We start from the raw sequence: 16,512 nt of genomic DNA, 5'->3' as shown, positions 1-16,512 counted from the left end.
TTCTAGGATCCTAATTAGTCCGCTTCTCATATACTGTACTTCAAGAATAGGGCATGAGCGCTGGGTCACTGAGAGCACTCGCAGGGTTGGCTCTGCATACAGGGCTCCCACTTCCCGTTCCTCTGTTTGGAAACTATAATTGCAATAACTTCAGTCTTTCTCCATCTTCAGCTGCATCCCTACAATTCTCCACTGTTGTCAAGCGTCCTTTAATTGGGGACCAGAGGCAACCCCTGCAGTGTCTGGAAAATGATTTGAAGACCATTCAGGCCACGCAATACAAGAATGCAGTTTGGTAGGATTACAAAAAAAGCCATTTATACGCCAGTCAAGACTACAGTCAAAATGCCCCTTGCGCTGCAGCAGGTGCACGCCCCTTCATGCGATTGTACAGTATTCACACTTTTTCTTATGTACAGTAAACTTTACCTTATGGCAAAGGCCTTTATTGTGTTAAATAACTTAGTATCTCATATATACATATATATGCACCTATATAATGTGTATATATATATAAATGCAGCCATTGCTATTGCAATTCATTTAATAAAAGCTTTAGTTTAAAAACCAAGCATTGTGTACAGGAGCTATGAGAGCGCAGGAGGCCTTTCAGGTGGAAAGGCAGGTTGCTTTAATGTCATTCTGACCTGCGTTGTTTGCCAAGAGACTATTTTATAATTTTGTTATTAAAACATCCAGGGTGATTTCATCTTTGTTCCTAGATGTACTCATTTGAATAGGTTTTGCATTCATTACTCCACAGTGTAGAAAGCTAACCTTGATAATTTTACCTTTTGTTAATTATCTAAATGGGAAATGCCATTAGCTGAACCTTACACACAGCACACAGAGCAGAGTTTAACCGTAGATCATTGTAGGTTCAAAGTCCCCTTCCGAAACTGCAAGCCCATCAATGTAACTGTAGCTGGGGAGGAGGGGAAGCCGCCCGCAAGTGTCGATGTGGCCTTATTTGCTTCATACAACACCCTACAGCAAACACTTACCAACCATACTGGGCTCTCATCTGAAACCCTTTTCTACCGCTTTTACCCGGAGGTGTTCTGTTTCTTTTTAAAAATCAGTGCCCAGTGTGTCAGCAGGGGCAACAAGCAAAAACCAGTGCCTCTTGGTGCACAATCCTCTAAAAGTAGCATTCTTATCTGTTAGAAACATAGACTGAGCTTCATCTGTAATCCTTAAACTCGACGTGGTAAGTAGGAAGCAGGGATTTACCCTGTGATTTCAGGCAGCCGTATGCTTACTTTAATCTCGTTCATTCTGTGGCTAGGATTGCTAGAGGATCCAGCCTATGTGATTTGCTTTAGGAGCAGTTAAGAGGTATATCCTTAAAGTGTATTCTATTTTGATCTAATTCTGTTCTGGGGAGCATCTTGTACTGTCACTGTTTTTGTACTAAATCTTTAAATATTGTCTACTGTGTCAGGCAGAAAACTTTCTTATCATGAGGAAGCACTTTGTTTCCAGGGTGACAAGTCCCGCAGTGCATGCACACCTTGTTCCCCTGTGACATTCATGTCCTCATTTCCAACTCTGATTTTCAAATGGAAAAAGTCTTTACAGCTATATAGGGGCACCCCAGATGCTGCAGTGACTTCAGCTATCAACAAACTGTTAACCATGTACAATACTGGAAATAGGCTAATTTTGATGTATTGCCTATTCTAAAAGTCCACAAAACATTTTGGAGGCCTCAGTTACGAGTGGCAGAGCTTTCTGTGTATAATTTGTCTACATAATTTGTCTAATAAAAACGTTTTCTAAACTTGCTCTCAAACTATTTAAGTCTTAACTATAAAAGTAAAAGATGCTGATCTCACCGATCTGTCTGAACTTCTCGAAAACACTAACATTGTTGAAGTGTAGAGCACAGACTCTAACCAGCCGGACACCAAAGTGGCGGGTCTCCAGAAACCACGCTTACAGAAGCCCTGAGCCAACCAACAACTGCCAACCTGCTGTTCAAAACAACAATGGATTTTTTTTTCTTTGTGGATGGCTTTGTGAGCACTTCTGGGGGGAAATTTGTCCCGTTTTAGAGAAACAAGGCAGCCGCTATATTAATAGCAAGATGAGCATTTGTAACATCCAAAAATGGGGGGGGGGGCTGGGGTAATTATTAAACTTTGGGCTTATTACCAATTGCTTGGCTTTTCAAAAAATAATCACCTTGCCAAATCTTTTAATTTGAAAATTCATTTAGACTCAGAAATAATTTCTATGACACTATTATTTCTACATTTGAACACTATTAAATTCCTCTAATAGTTAACTCAATGGATGTATGATAGCTACAAAATATGATTTAGATTAAAATCTCCATTCTAAAATTCCTTCAAAAACACTTTTTAAGTGTGGGAAGCAGAAGAGGTATAGACTATGTCCCCCTATTTTTGACTATGAGATCAATAGCATTCTAAAAGGCTGTTAGCTGCCCAAATGCTTGATATCTAAAACTTGAAACTGGTGTGGAATTTCAGCTTTGGGATTTGGGCTCTGCCATGTTTCCATCACATTCATCCAAGTATTCTGGGGCTGTGGATCCAGAGATGCAGCAGAAACACAGGTGCCTCTCTCCCTTTTTTATTTCTCCAAAGCGCACGCTCAGATCTCTGACATCATAGTCTTGCTTGTATGGTGTTCTATGGCCATCTGAGCCAACAGGTGAAACAGCAAGCGCCTACTGCCTCTATTTCAGGTCACACCTTTCGGTAAAAATAAATCTGAATCTCTTCTCTGTCTAGTGTCAGCTCCTTCCTTCAGAGTTTGCCCTGGTTAATACCCTTTGGATCAAACTTGCTATTTCAATACAAATACTTTATACTCAAGTGACTTCATTGCTCTCAAATGTCTTGTTTATTCTCCTGGTGAGGTAGCAAGTTTTCTGAATTTGATCACCAATCAGACATACAAAGAAAACTGTGAGGCCTTCCTTTTTATTATATCAACCTACAGGCAACTTATTCTTTTCTTAGTTGTGTGGGGTTTTTGATTCCTTTATTTTAGAATTAGAATCACCAGAAAAGATTAATTGTTAAACATATACTTTTCTGAATGGTACTTTGTTTTCTTAATTAAAAAGAAAAAAAGATGAAAATACTGACTCGCCCATCAAACTTTTCAGTTTTATTATTCTAGCTAAATAGCAAGCTAGTGCTATTTTATGGTCAGAATTTTTTGGTGAAATGCCTCCTAGATTATGGATATACTAAGGTGGGGCCAAGAACTTATGTGCCAGGAAGCACATGAATTGCAATTTGATTGGTAAAATTTGAGTCTTTTAGTTTCTTACATTAAATCCTATGGCCAGTCCAAGCCTTTTGACCAGACACTATTCAATGGCCAAACTGGCAGTCATGATCACCATCTTAACACATCAATATATGTCCTTTCAATAACTCTGTTATCAGAGTACATATGAGCTCCTTAGGGTGGAAGCAACTTCCCTAACAATAAAAGAATAAGTAGTTAAAGCCATCGCTGATAGTAGACTTACCAAGTTCTGTGCAGTTCTCTTAGTCGGCACAGGGCCACCGGTCGTGTGACTGCTGCTGTGCTCCATGGATATAGAGAACCCATGCTTGTCAGTGGTCCTGAACTTGTGCTGCCACCAGCCATGTCTTTTCTCCATAGTGAAATTCAGGACACACAGGCCACTGCACAGCCCTTCTGAGACGGCAGAATATATCGCCCCCAAACCAGTTCAGCCCCTTGGGGCTCTCTGTAACCCAGCCTAAGAGAGTAATCCATTCCAACCTTTCCTATAGGTCAACTCTGTCGTCTGAGGTTCAGACCACATGCACAATAAAGCTTTGGATATTTTCCAAGATGTTGATTTCAGAAATGTGAATATTAAGGCAGAAGCAAACTGTCTAACACTCTATTCTTACCAATACCTGTCTTCCATGCCCACCACCGTCCATGTCAGAATGAGACAGACGGCACAATCCGGGTCTGTCCCTGCAGCTCTATTCATGGGGAATAATTAGTGCTTTGCAATGCCTCAGGCACATCACCTCAGAGATCAAACAATTTTAATCAGGATCTGCTTCACACTGCGGTTGAGCCTCCAAGTGGCTTTACTGCCATGGGACACACAGGACACAGTGTCCCATAAGCTGCCTGTTACACCAGTAGCCTCCCACCTCGACTGTCATTCAGAGATAACAGACTCAATAGCTCTGCCCCACCATGTGGAGCTGCACAGACAGGTGCTACCTACCTCAAGTACAGTCGCGGGTGAAAGGAACTCTGTCTTTGCATTGTTGCTTCTGATTTCCCAAACACCGATTTTCTTCAGTAGTCATCATTTGCACTGTTACCAATAAATTAAAGGCAAGGCCAAGAACTTCCAAATTCGAAGCTTTCCTTCATATCTGAAGTCTCTATTCTGACTCACTCTTACATACAGTTTAGGAGCAGTACCTTATTTTTAACTTATTTTTGCACATTTTGTGGAATTTCTCTGGGGTGGGAAAGAGCAGAAAGGTAAGGTGAACAGCACCCTGTTTTCCTTGCTGGCTTCGCACTGTCCATGTGGTTGACTCGAATCTAGCAGAAGCTGTTTTTGAGGAAGCCACACAGATTCCCACTTGGAATTACCAGTACATTTCAGAGGGCTGAAAATACCCATGATGTGATTAGAAAATCAAATTTTTCCAAGACAACATCAATTCTCATTCATTTAAAACTAATTAAGCTTTTGGAGCAGCTGCATCAGAAAGAAAAACAGATGTCACAAATCGAAACTGTCAGCACCAGAGAAGAGAAGAAAAATACTGCTTTTAATAAATATTTTCCCTGTCACAGATTTGAAATTATATGAGTAGAAGGCAGATGTTAATTTTTCAAATTGTTATATTATATTTTCAATTGACACGACTGAAAAAATAAGAATTAAGTAGCTACTGTAGCGACTATGCATAATTTTAAAAACCAGAAATCAATGTTTTTGAAACACAACAGATATACACATTTTTTTAAATATTTATTTATTTATTATGTATACAGTTAGCCAGAAGAGGGCAGCAGACCTTATTACAGATGGTTGTGAGCCTCCATGTGGTTGCTGGGAATTGAACTCAGGACCTTTGGAAGAGCAGGCAATGCTCTTAACCACTGAGCCATCTCTCCAGCCCCCAGATATACACATTTTAAAGATACTATAGATACTAGATATAGCCTTTCAGAAGTTAAAAAACTAAACAGATTTCATATTGCCTATTTGTTCTACAAAAAGATTCAAAAACAGACTGTGGATATATGGTGTGTGTGTGTGTGTGTGTGTGTGTGTGTGTGTGTGTGTGTTTTCAAAGTACAATAATTTAATTCATTTGGAATTTTGAGAGTTACAACTATTTTTTAGGACCTGTATAAGCTCCACACTAGGTACATACATTTTTGAGCATTATTCAATTCTTTTGGAGAATTAAACTTGACTTTGAAATGAAGTTTGGAGCTTGATTACTATCTACAGCTGAGTATAGTCTGTTATTAGAAATAAAAACATATTGGAATTAATTTGAAAACAGAGGTTACACATTTGACACATCTCACATGTCTTCTTCATGCCAGAAATGGTTAATGAATAATGAAGATGGCCAAATATCTTTCGGTTCCTATTATTAAAATCTTCGATAGTCAGTCATATGAGAAGTTACAGTTATGACACATCTACTTGAAATGATAGACATTAAGTACCCAACGCAGAAAGGTCCCACCATACTGTGAGTGTAGGGCTTCCTTCCAAATCAACAACCCCAGGGAAAACAAAGAGCTAAGCACCCAATGGAGCACACAGCCAGGGCTCACACTCAGCTCTACATGGCCAAGCATTCCCAAACTCAGTCCCTTCAGACTTCTTCATGGAAACACCATGCAAAAGACTGGTCATAAATGCAGAGACCCATAAGAAAGCATTCTCATATATTAAACTTCTCAAGTATTTTATGAAGCATCCAGCAGTTCAATTACAATCAGTATTTAACTAATTCTATCAAGTTCAACATCACTAAATGAAGTTTGTAAATATCATGCTATATCAAAGACTTCTACATGTCTGTTTAAACTTGTTATGTATACCTAAACACTAGTGAAGCTTCAGGGATCTAGAATAGTGGAGAAGAACAACCTCCTAGATTCAGTCTAGAAACAAATGCCTACAACAAAGATGCATCCTAAACAATTTCCTGCAGTGTGCTGACTACACTCCTTAGGCCAGAGACACCCTTCTTTGTCAGGCAGGTGGCACCCCTGGGTGGGAGTCTTCGCTGACTTCTCAGAGAGCTTCCAAAGTTAAGAAGTTAAAAAGGAAACATTGGGAAAAGTTAAATGAAACACATGGCATCAATCCCCACATTCTGTGGGAATGCAGGATCAATCCAGTGATCAGATGAGTAAGACAGAAAAGTATTCCCTAAGAAGAACAAGAGAATATATAGGCTGTGTGGCGGAGATGTTTTCCTGGAGTAGGCAGGGGGTTAGTGTAGTAGGGCAATGTGGAAAAGGCTCAGAAAGCACATTCCCAGTGGTGGGCACAGGGCAACAAAGGCATGGGGAGCAGGGAAAAGCCTCGGGAGCAGTAGGAGACCATCACAGGTGGAGTGGAAAATGTGTCCAGGTGGCTGTGATAGAGAAAGTTAAAGCCAGGTTCAGGAAGTCCACCCATTACACTCACCCATCAGCCCTGTGTTCAGTGTATGTCCAGGGGGTCACTCTGTGAAAGATGCTGTTTCCATACAAGAGCACAGCAGTCAAATGTCAGGGCAAAGCATATCACCACACCCAGAAATTCCTGTCCCCAAGGACCTGGCAAGGACCTTGCAATAAAAGCAGAAAGCAGGTGACTAAGCACGAGAGACACATAATGGTAAACACAGAAGAAGAAAACTAAAACCCAAGAACAGGAGCAGGAAGGCCAAGGTGGAATGGGGATGTGCCATTCCCAAGGAAGGGGTGAGGGGACGTCCTGGTGAGGTTGTACTCGAGGGAATGGGGTAAGAAATGAGAATGTGAGGCGAGTTTGTTTCCAAGAAAAGAATATTCTTGAGCGCAGGGACATACGGTGCAGATGCTCTAAGGTTAGAGTAAAGAGGGCAAGCTTAGGTAGCAATAAAACAGTACAACCAGACCACAGTCTTAGGGACAGAAAAAGTGTGTTGTAGTTCAGAAAAGCAAGCATCCACATGACAAGGCGTGATGATGGGGTACCGTGAACACATAGGCTCTTATTCTGGAGGGTCCAGAACAAAGTAAAAGCCTGGAACTATTTCCGCAGGTCCGTTACCAGGTGTCAGTAATAGAGCTGATGTGTTCTTACCCTTCTCTGTCACTGTTTAAAGTGTTACAAGAGACCGGGACAGTGGTACGATGGCTAGTCATCTGGGTTTCAGTCCATGAACTGCCAGAGAGTCTGCAGCCTGGCTAATACTCACAGCTACAGGATGCATAGAAACTTCCTCCGGGAGACCTGAAGAGTTGTGACCGGAAGGGAAACACCAGGAACTGTATGTTCTTAGAGGAATGGTTTGGAAAGGTTAAACCCATAGCACCTCATCAAATGGAAAGGAAAAGGACCAGTTAACAGCCTGTGGCAGGACAAGGAGGTGGCTCAGTGGGTAAAACGCCAGTAGCACAAGCCTATCAGCCAAGCTCAATCTGGAGCCATAAAAGGGTGGGAGAGAACTAACTCACACAGCTGTCCTCTGACCTCCACATAAACAGTGGGCATGTGTGTAAAGCCCCCATACAAAATCATACACCACACACACACACACACACACACATACACACATGCTAACTCAAAAAGTAACTGAATTTTTGAAGGCTCATCCAATAGCTCTATGAGCTAAATGTCTTAGTCAAAAGAGGAAAGAAGGTACAAACGGTAGATATATTTGTCAGGAAGAATGAGAGGTATCAGAAAAATAGCTGAACATGATTTTAAAGGAACAAAGTCAAAGATGACTGAGTTTTCATATCATTGAGCAAAAGAGCTGCAAGGTCATTGTCCCTTCCCTTGCCCTGAGATCTCTGAGAAGACAGTGAGCTTTCAAGACTGTGTATCAATTTTCTTTCACCATGAGCATGAGAGGTGTATTTGTAATGAATGGGTGGTACATATTTTCAAGTGTGAGTGTTACAGAGTTCATGATTTTAACTGGGGCTCCCTGAAGTTCTGAGGACTTTTCTCAAGATCTACGAGGAGCACAGTTCACAGTGAGGTAGGGCCCATTAGGCTTCGTTCATGGCTGCTCTTGATTGTATCTCTTCATATACTGAACTTTCTCCTAAGTTTCCTCCACCCTCAGCTAACTCATTGCTGTGATCAACTCCACAGGGCAGGGAGCTTTCAAATCCCCATCACGTGTTAGGCTTTTCCTCTTTGCATGTGTTCTTTGCCTGTGCTAAACAGTGCTCACCTCTGCTTCTCTGAAATGTTCAGAATAAGACTCATACTTATTCTCACAAATCATTTACAGCATTCGCCAATTGGTGAATTCTCTGAGCTGACCAAACTGTCTGGTGGCATAGTGGCAAGAACTCCAGGCTTATTAGTGAAACTCGAAATGGATCTTCATTGTCCTTAATGAAAGAAATAAATAAAACAGGTCTCCTAGACGGGGTGATTGCACACACTCAGGAGCAGGGACAGGGGAATCTCTGTGACTTCGAGGCTAGCCTAGTCTCCATAAAAAATTTCAGGACAGGCAGGAATGAATCAAAATCAAAACAAAAGCCAAACAAAAAAAGCAGATCTCCATAATGAGACTCACTAGAATCACAAAGCGACTAAACCTGAATTCAACCTGAAGCTATTTCCAAATACAGACTTGTCTTCCAAGAGAATGAATTGAGGTTAGCACAGTTACAAATGCCTGCTATGCAGAAGTCAGAGTACATATACTATGTCAAATCAAATGACTCTGACATTAACCATGTTTGGTTCAACAAAATTGCTGTGTGCTTTGAGACCCAAGTCTATTTCAACTTGAGAGTTCAGAAAGAATGTGCTTATGTAGTCAAGAATACTTGAAGAGACAGAAAGATCGGTCTAATCTATTGTCACAGCTTACTCACTAGCAGCTGGAGAGGTGAGCACTCCCGAAAGGGGAGCATTCTCTGAGGTACCATCAAAACCACCATTTGGATTTCACTCAGAATTGTTCTTGCTAGCATTACCACCTGTCAACACTGAAGTCATTGTGATTGATCCCTTTAAGGAAGTCAAAGACTATTTCCCAATTCTAAGGGGAAAAAAATCATATATCAAATATCAACAAGAAACAAGTAGCTTGTATCCTTACAGATTTAATATAACTTTGGTAAACCTGTTTTTCAGATTGTTTGAGAATACAATTCCTTGCAGTCTACACTTGCCTCACATGAGCCACACGTATGTGCATAACCTCTCTTCTTCCCTATAGACTCTATAGTATAGAGGAAAACAGTATATAAGTTGTGTACACACGCTGCCTCGAGTATCTGCACAATGCAAAAACTTCTCAACAGTTTGGGGTGTATATGTTTCTAAATCACTGTTTTAAACATTTGTAACACAGGTCCTCATCTAGGTTTTCAAATGTAGAGAAATTTAATCCACTGACTTCAGAAAAAGTCATTTGCTCACACCTGCCTATAAATTTAGCTCCAGGATATCTGAGGCCCTCTTCTGCCCTCTTTGGGCGTGAATACGTAAGGCATACATTCCTACAGACATAGACCACAACAGCAATCAAAACAAATCATAAAAATATCAAAGCTGAGACATAGAAAAGCTGTCTTAACTAACAAGTGAGCTAAGCATATTTCAAATCCATATCTATTACTTCCAGCAAGAGGTGAAAAGAGATACATGATTCTCCTACCTCTGTGTACATTCCTTGAGGAGCTATGTCCACTATAAAGATCAATGCTAGTCAACTGGTCTTCAGAAACTGAGCACATTTTAGTAAAAACTACTAGTAGAAAATAACAGTTATGCAAGGTGGTTATGTATCATGAATTAGAAGACATAACAACTTTCAAGATGTCCCCTGCCAGATTAACCCACATGCCAGCAAAGGCGTCCCCCACATCACATGCCAGCAGAGATATCCCCCCTCAAACCAAGTTAGTAAACCTAGTGTCCCTCCCCTAGTCACATGCCAGCAAAACTACGCACCTCATCCTTGGGTAGTTCAGCAACACTTAAGGCCTTCTTCTTCTCTTAGTGCCCTATAGTGGCTATATTAGAATACCAGTTCTCTTGCTCCAATGCTCAGTCCCCTTTAACAGCTTCTGTTGCAGCCCCAGGTCTCCCAAACCATCCATCTCTCCACATGCCTATTCTCATTTCTAGTTGAAGCCAAGTAACGATTTAACTTTGTCTGTGCTATCTGTGGCCCACCAGTTAAAAGCAGAGACCTTATGAAAAGCCTTTTCTGGGCACTTCTGGCAGGAAACGCTAGGCAGTTGCCACAGAGGAGCAGTGTGTGAGCTGAGGGAATGGACTTTGACAACTGCAGATACAGAGGGAGAATAAACAAGCAATGAGCGAGAAAGAAATGGAGAGGAAGAAAATGACTGAAAAAGTAGGGGCTGACTCCAATACCTATACCCAAGAGACTCCAGACGCTAGATATTGAAACATCCATGCTTACTGCTGCTCTGCTCATGACAGCAACGAATGGAATCAACCTAGATGTCCATCAGCAAATAAGAGGATAATGAAAATGTGACACCTATACACAAAAGAAAGGTTTCTGCCTTATAGAAAAAGAACTCATGAAATTTCCAGGAAAATGGGTGGAGCTTGAAACTCTTAAATGAGGAGAATAGCGAATGTTCTCTCTCATGTATGGGTCCTAGCTTCTATTGCTGTGTCTATTGTCTATATGGGAGAGAGCATGGGGAGAAGTCAGAACACTAGAAAGGTGTGCACAAGAGAGATAAAGGAGGCTTCAAGATATGAAGGTGAGTAAGGTAGGAGAGCATACGCGGCATGCAAGTGGTCAGGGGGACCCTGTGAGGGGAGGAAGACACAGTGGGAACAGGGACCACAGAGGAGAAGGCAAGGGAGGAGCAGGGTGCCGCAGAATCAACCAAAATGAAGGACGTGTGAAAATGCTATAAGGAGATCTGTTTCTTGTTTACTAACTAAAAAATAAAAGTGAGCTTTAGAAAGCAGAACTGTGGCTTTTTAAAAAGGAAGTCCTGTAAGGAAATGCAGAGGAGAGATGAGGGAGCACTGTTTTGCTGATGTGTTTGACATCTCTTTTATACTTCGTGAGCGCATCACACATACACAGTGACACGTGTGCACGCGCACACGCTCACCAGGCCCTGCGGACACTCAGACATGACACCATTGCTATTTCACAGCTATTATTTTATTTCAAGGGTACTATGAACAGCTTCACCACAAGGCAATGTGTGCTGTGTTCCAGAAAATTGACACGGCCGATTACAGCAAGTTCAGAGAAGGGAGAGACGGCTACTCTCCCAGATCTTGCTTTCCTGGAAGACGGCATGACCACTATAAAAGATGATGTCTGATTGGAACCTAAAGTAGCCCATAATGTTTGAGACTTCAGAGGAGGGCCAGGTCTTCTTTTACTGGGGTGGTAAAGTATTTTGTGGAGAGGATGATTTTGGAAGCTGGTTTTAAAAACTGAATATAATGTCCACATGTGCAGTACAGAAAAAGATGTGGTTTTTTTTATTATTACAAAAAAAGGGAAAGAGATGAAGCAAGTCACAGAGGACTGAAGCACAGCTCGCATTCGGGAAGATGTAGTAGCCTGGGTGGGGCATAAAGCCAGTGAATAATAGTGAGGACAGAAAATACCACAACTATGAAAGCCTAAGGGAGCCACCCACCTGCCATCTGGGTTGCACACTTTTTACAAGCTCCAGTCCATTTCTGAACTGCTATGAATTCTAGATTCAGGGAGATGTTTGCAGTCTTCTAGGGAAGACAGACTACTTAGCAGGCAATGGCAATAGACTGTGATAAGTGCTATCGCAGGGGACATAAAAGTTGATTTGCAATGCAGAACAGGGCTCAGCAAGCACCCAAGAGGATCAGATTCCAAATTAAACCAGAGGGATTACTGGGCATCCAGCAGGCAAAGGGAATGGGGACCACTCAGACTGAGCGACCAGTATGAAAGAGACCTGAGGGCAGGGAAGAGCATCTGTTCCAATGAGAGGAAAGCCGAGCTGGGAATGGGTGGGAAAGGATGAATTGAGAGAGGCTAGAAGCAGCAGGAGGGAGCCCATTTTTGGAATGCTTTGTGGCATTGACAGTGGAGTTGTGGTAGGGAATGGCTTGATCATATTTCTGGTTTAAAGAATCAGTCTCCCTGCCTGAGAAGAAAGTTTGGAGACAGCAACAGATGTGAGGGGTTGTCCTTCAGGGAATCCTCGCAGCACTCCAATGAGATGGTGTGGTTCTGGCTGCAAGGTGAGAGGTAGAGAGAGAGCCTTGTGAAGGAAATGGGGCAGGGGTCCAGGCTTCAGCTATACCTTGAAGCAGGTGAGTTTTAAGAGGTGATAAGTGAGCTGAGGAATATGTGAGCCTATTTAACACAAAGTTCATTCCAGAGCAGAGCCAAGGTGATGAACTTTATCAAAGGACAAAAACATGCATTAAAAACCCAACAGGCAGCTGACAGAGAACTGGGAGAATGAGCAGAGGAATGGGTCATCCCAGGGGTGAAGAGAAGATTTTTTTTTTCAGTAGAAATAGTCAGCCAATCTTGTCAAATACTCAGAGAACATGGCTACCTATTAGAATCTTGGGGGTCCATAAGGACTTTGAAAAAAATGGTAGTCAGAAAAAGGAGGAAAAAGAAGAGGGCTAAAGATGCTGGAAACCGAAGACAGACTGCAGATGTGGAAGAAGGAAGAATAAATACATTGGAACACGGTGACGAAGCAAGAAGCACTAAAGAGTATTGTCCTTTATTGTGCTTATTTGCTTATTTGTGCTAGTGTAGCATGAACTTGAGAGTTTTTATGCAAATTAGAACATTGAAAATGCAGGAACAGGTGGAGAATAAAAAAGCAAAAAGGTGTAGGATCCATGTCACAATTCTCCCAAGGAAGCAATGACAGTCTCATCATAATGTCCAAGAAAGACCAAAAGAGTATATGCCTACATGTAACTTCTGGTTTCAATAGCAGGACAGTGAACACAATCTCTGTTGGATTCTGTGTTTTGCAGATCAGCAGTGAAGATGAATGTTCAAAGCTGTAAGAATAAAGAATAGGGGAACTCATTAGAGAAACATAGGAGCCCGGTGTTCATTGTTGAGGATTCAGCTGACCTTATGCCAACCTGATCTACACAGATAGAATTTTTGAGCCATCTCTGGCAGCCTTTGTGTAGGCAGAGAAAGCACAGTTGACAAATCATCTGGGAGCTGTAGCTTAAATATAAATATGCAAAGCATAGTAGAATGACCATCCCAAGTAGTATAAATAAAAAGCAATCTTTAACGGAGCGTTCAATAGGATATGAAGTAAAGAGAGAAGGCACACTAAGGGAAATAACTTTATCTTCCAGAGAGTAAGTCTCTTTGCTCCAAGAAAATATCAGAATATTTTTCAATTACAAAAAATTCCCAGCAATCAGAGGATCATCTTTTATGTGATGATTCAGAACCCAAATTCCAAAGCGTACCCCAACCGTTGGCAGGCTAAAGCAAGAGGATTGTGAGCTGAAGGGCAATCTAGGTTATAGCGTGAGAACTTGTTTGTGTTTCTGAGGGGAGTGGGGGGAGAGAGAGGGGGAAGAAGAGAAAGGATAGGACATGAGAAGGGAGAAGGGATCAAAAGGAAGTGTGATATATTGTCCCATTTAGGGCAGGGCACTCCGCAGTCCTTATTCTCAGTTCCTTCCCCAATTGTGAGTCTCCTCTGTGTCAATCTCCATCTCCAAAGAAGTTTTGTGATGAGCACTGAATGAGGCATCTCTATGACAGCTCTTTCCCCCGCCCCCTGGAAGACTTGGGGAGCATCCCGGAAGAGAAGGCAGAGGGTGGTAGGAGCCAGAGGCAGGGGGTCACTGCAAGGAAACCGTGTTCTCCAAACACAGCAGGGCACATACACACGTGAACTCACCGTGACTGTCACAGCACACACAAGACCTGCACACAGCCAAGCCACACAAAACCCCAGCCCGGGAGAGAGGAGGGAGGCACAAAGTCCCACCCCTGGGTGAAACTCCATTGTCAAGTGGCAGGTGTCAATTGTGTGGGCCCTGGCGGGTCAACTCAGCTTCAGTGGAAGGCCACACATCCAAGATATACGAGCAGCACGAACTGTACGTGATAGGTTTAAACAAGAAGGCACCAAGTTGGGAGGTTGGGGGGGGGGGGGAACATGATCAAAACACATTGAGTAAACTGCTTGAAAGACTCATTTGAAAATATGAAACAGTAGGCCTTCTAGACACATGAGGTTCGGCCCATATATGACCTCACAGAGTCTGCACGGGTCTGTCGCAGATGTAGTCCGGGAGCTGAGAAGACGTGGACGCCTACCCCCATCCCTAACCTAAAAGCTATTGAGAGCCATGTGTAAATGAAAAATCAGTTTTCTTCTAGGAGTCTCCCTGAGGAAACAGACCACTCTTAAGGGCAGGCCCCATGCCCAGGAGTAGGTGGCCAACACAAAACAAACTCGGTAGCATCTTCAGAGAGTCTCTGTCGCATAATGTGAAGTCAAGAGATTTTGTCGTTGCTGCTGTTCTTTTCCTTTATTTTTCTACCTTACAGGTCCTTTGCCTATATTTTATGGTTTCCTGTTTGCAGTTTTTACGGAATTCCTGGGTGTGTGGATAGGTGTGTCTCTATGTCTGTATCCATGTCTTGTACTTTTTCTTAGGCTCTTTTTCTTGCTTGCGTGTTTTGTCATAGTCCAATTTTTTGTTGTTTTATTTACCTTACTTTATTTTTTTTATCCTTAGGCGCCTATTTGTTTCCTAAGGAGAAACAGAAAGAAAATTAATCCAGACAGGAGAGGAGGTAGGGAAAAACTAGGAGGAGTAGAGGGAGGGAAAAACCATAATCGGAATATATTATATGGACAGCTGTAGGAAGGTGAACTTCGAACAAAGATTCAAAGCAGGATGTCTGTAATGGTGCAGCCCAGGTGGAATGTTTAAATGTGAAGCAAAAGATTGTCTTAGGAACATCATATTTGATACAGAAGTAAAGTACCAAGGTGGATTTACACAGCAGGACCTTGAAAACATAAAAATAAAGTTTCCAACAGAACATTGGAAACGAAGTCTCAGGATAAGAAAACAAGAGCCTGAATTCTCCACATGAGCAGTAAGTGAATGCGTGATGGGGGTTGTTCATTTAATCATTTCACATTGCATACGAACATCAGAAGGCCACATTTCTTAACCGGCAAAAGTCAATAGGTCAGAATACCATTGCAACTTCGTTCCGTAATAAATCTTGTTTTTATTGCATAATCTAATCAATACTTGTAGAATGTGTCACACCACGCACGCACACACACACACACACACACACACACACACACACACAGGATTAAAATCCAAAATCAGTTTTCCTGCAATCTCCTTGAAAATGCATCTCATCTAGGCCCTCGTGTGGTGGTTCTGGGACATGACGGTACTACCTTGGGCAAGCTACCCCAGTCTCCTGTTTTCTTCATCTATAAAATGGAAATGGTGGTAAATTGTTCCCAAGAGCACTGCTGACATTTATTTTTCAATCAATGTAAAGCCCTTAGCTTAGTTCACATTCGTCTCCAAATAGTGTTATTTCCATTTAACATGGACCTGTGTTAGTCAAAAGACAGATCCTACCCGAGTGAGGAATATAGGGAAACCTGACTTTTTAGTCTTTATAGCCAATCATAAAAAGTCTCTTTGAGAGGAGTGTACTGATGGAAACACCGATATTAACGCCCCGGGGCTTAGAGAGTGAATGTACTCCCAACACTACAATCTAAAGTTATTTCAAAGGGCATTTGGACTTCGGATAAATGGAAAGAACCATAAACCGCATGTTCGAAAGCAGACTTTTAAGTGTGCACCTTAAGTCAAAGTCAAATGTGTTCTTTCACTGGGCTGTGTTTCATGTTACACAGCTGCAGAACCTTAAGAATGTCAGCTACATTCTCAAACGCCATGGCCACCTGCAGATGGGACGGGAAGCCAGTCTGTTATGCAAATGGCAACAAAGTAGCACCGCCAAGTTGAAGGATATATTTTTAAAGCTTTTTTATTTTCTAATAAAAACAAAGAAGACTGCTAGCTTTACTGGGATCCAGCCAAGGGTCCCACGTCCGCTCGTCTAGCGCCCACCCCTTGGCCATCTTTTAAGTTCTTACTGTGGGACGGGGGTTGCTATGTTTTCCAGGCTATGTACTCACCCTGTCGCCCAGTCTGGCTTTGAAATTGCAGTCCTCCTGTTTTAGTCCTCAGTTAGCTGGAACACCGTCCTGTGCTACGGTTAAAAAGATTTTTAA

At 42.0% G+C, this 16,512-nt stretch overlaps 1 protein-coding gene across 1 annotated transcript in view; it reads left to right on the top strand.

The window, feature by feature from the left end:
• The window catches only part of Grid2 (glutamate ionotropic receptor delta type subunit 2), a 1,433,911-nt gene that overhangs the window by 1,402,202 nt on the left and 15,197 nt on the right, over nt 1-16,512 (top strand). The window lies entirely within an intron of this gene.

This window comes from Arvicola amphibius, chromosome 2 (genome assembly GCF_903992535.2).
Source record: "Arvicola amphibius chromosome 2, mArvAmp1.2, whole genome shotgun sequence".
Taxonomy (NCBI): Eukaryota; Metazoa; Chordata; class Mammalia; order Rodentia; family Cricetidae; genus Arvicola; species Arvicola amphibius.
This window is presented reverse-complemented; position numbering and strand designations above follow the sequence as displayed.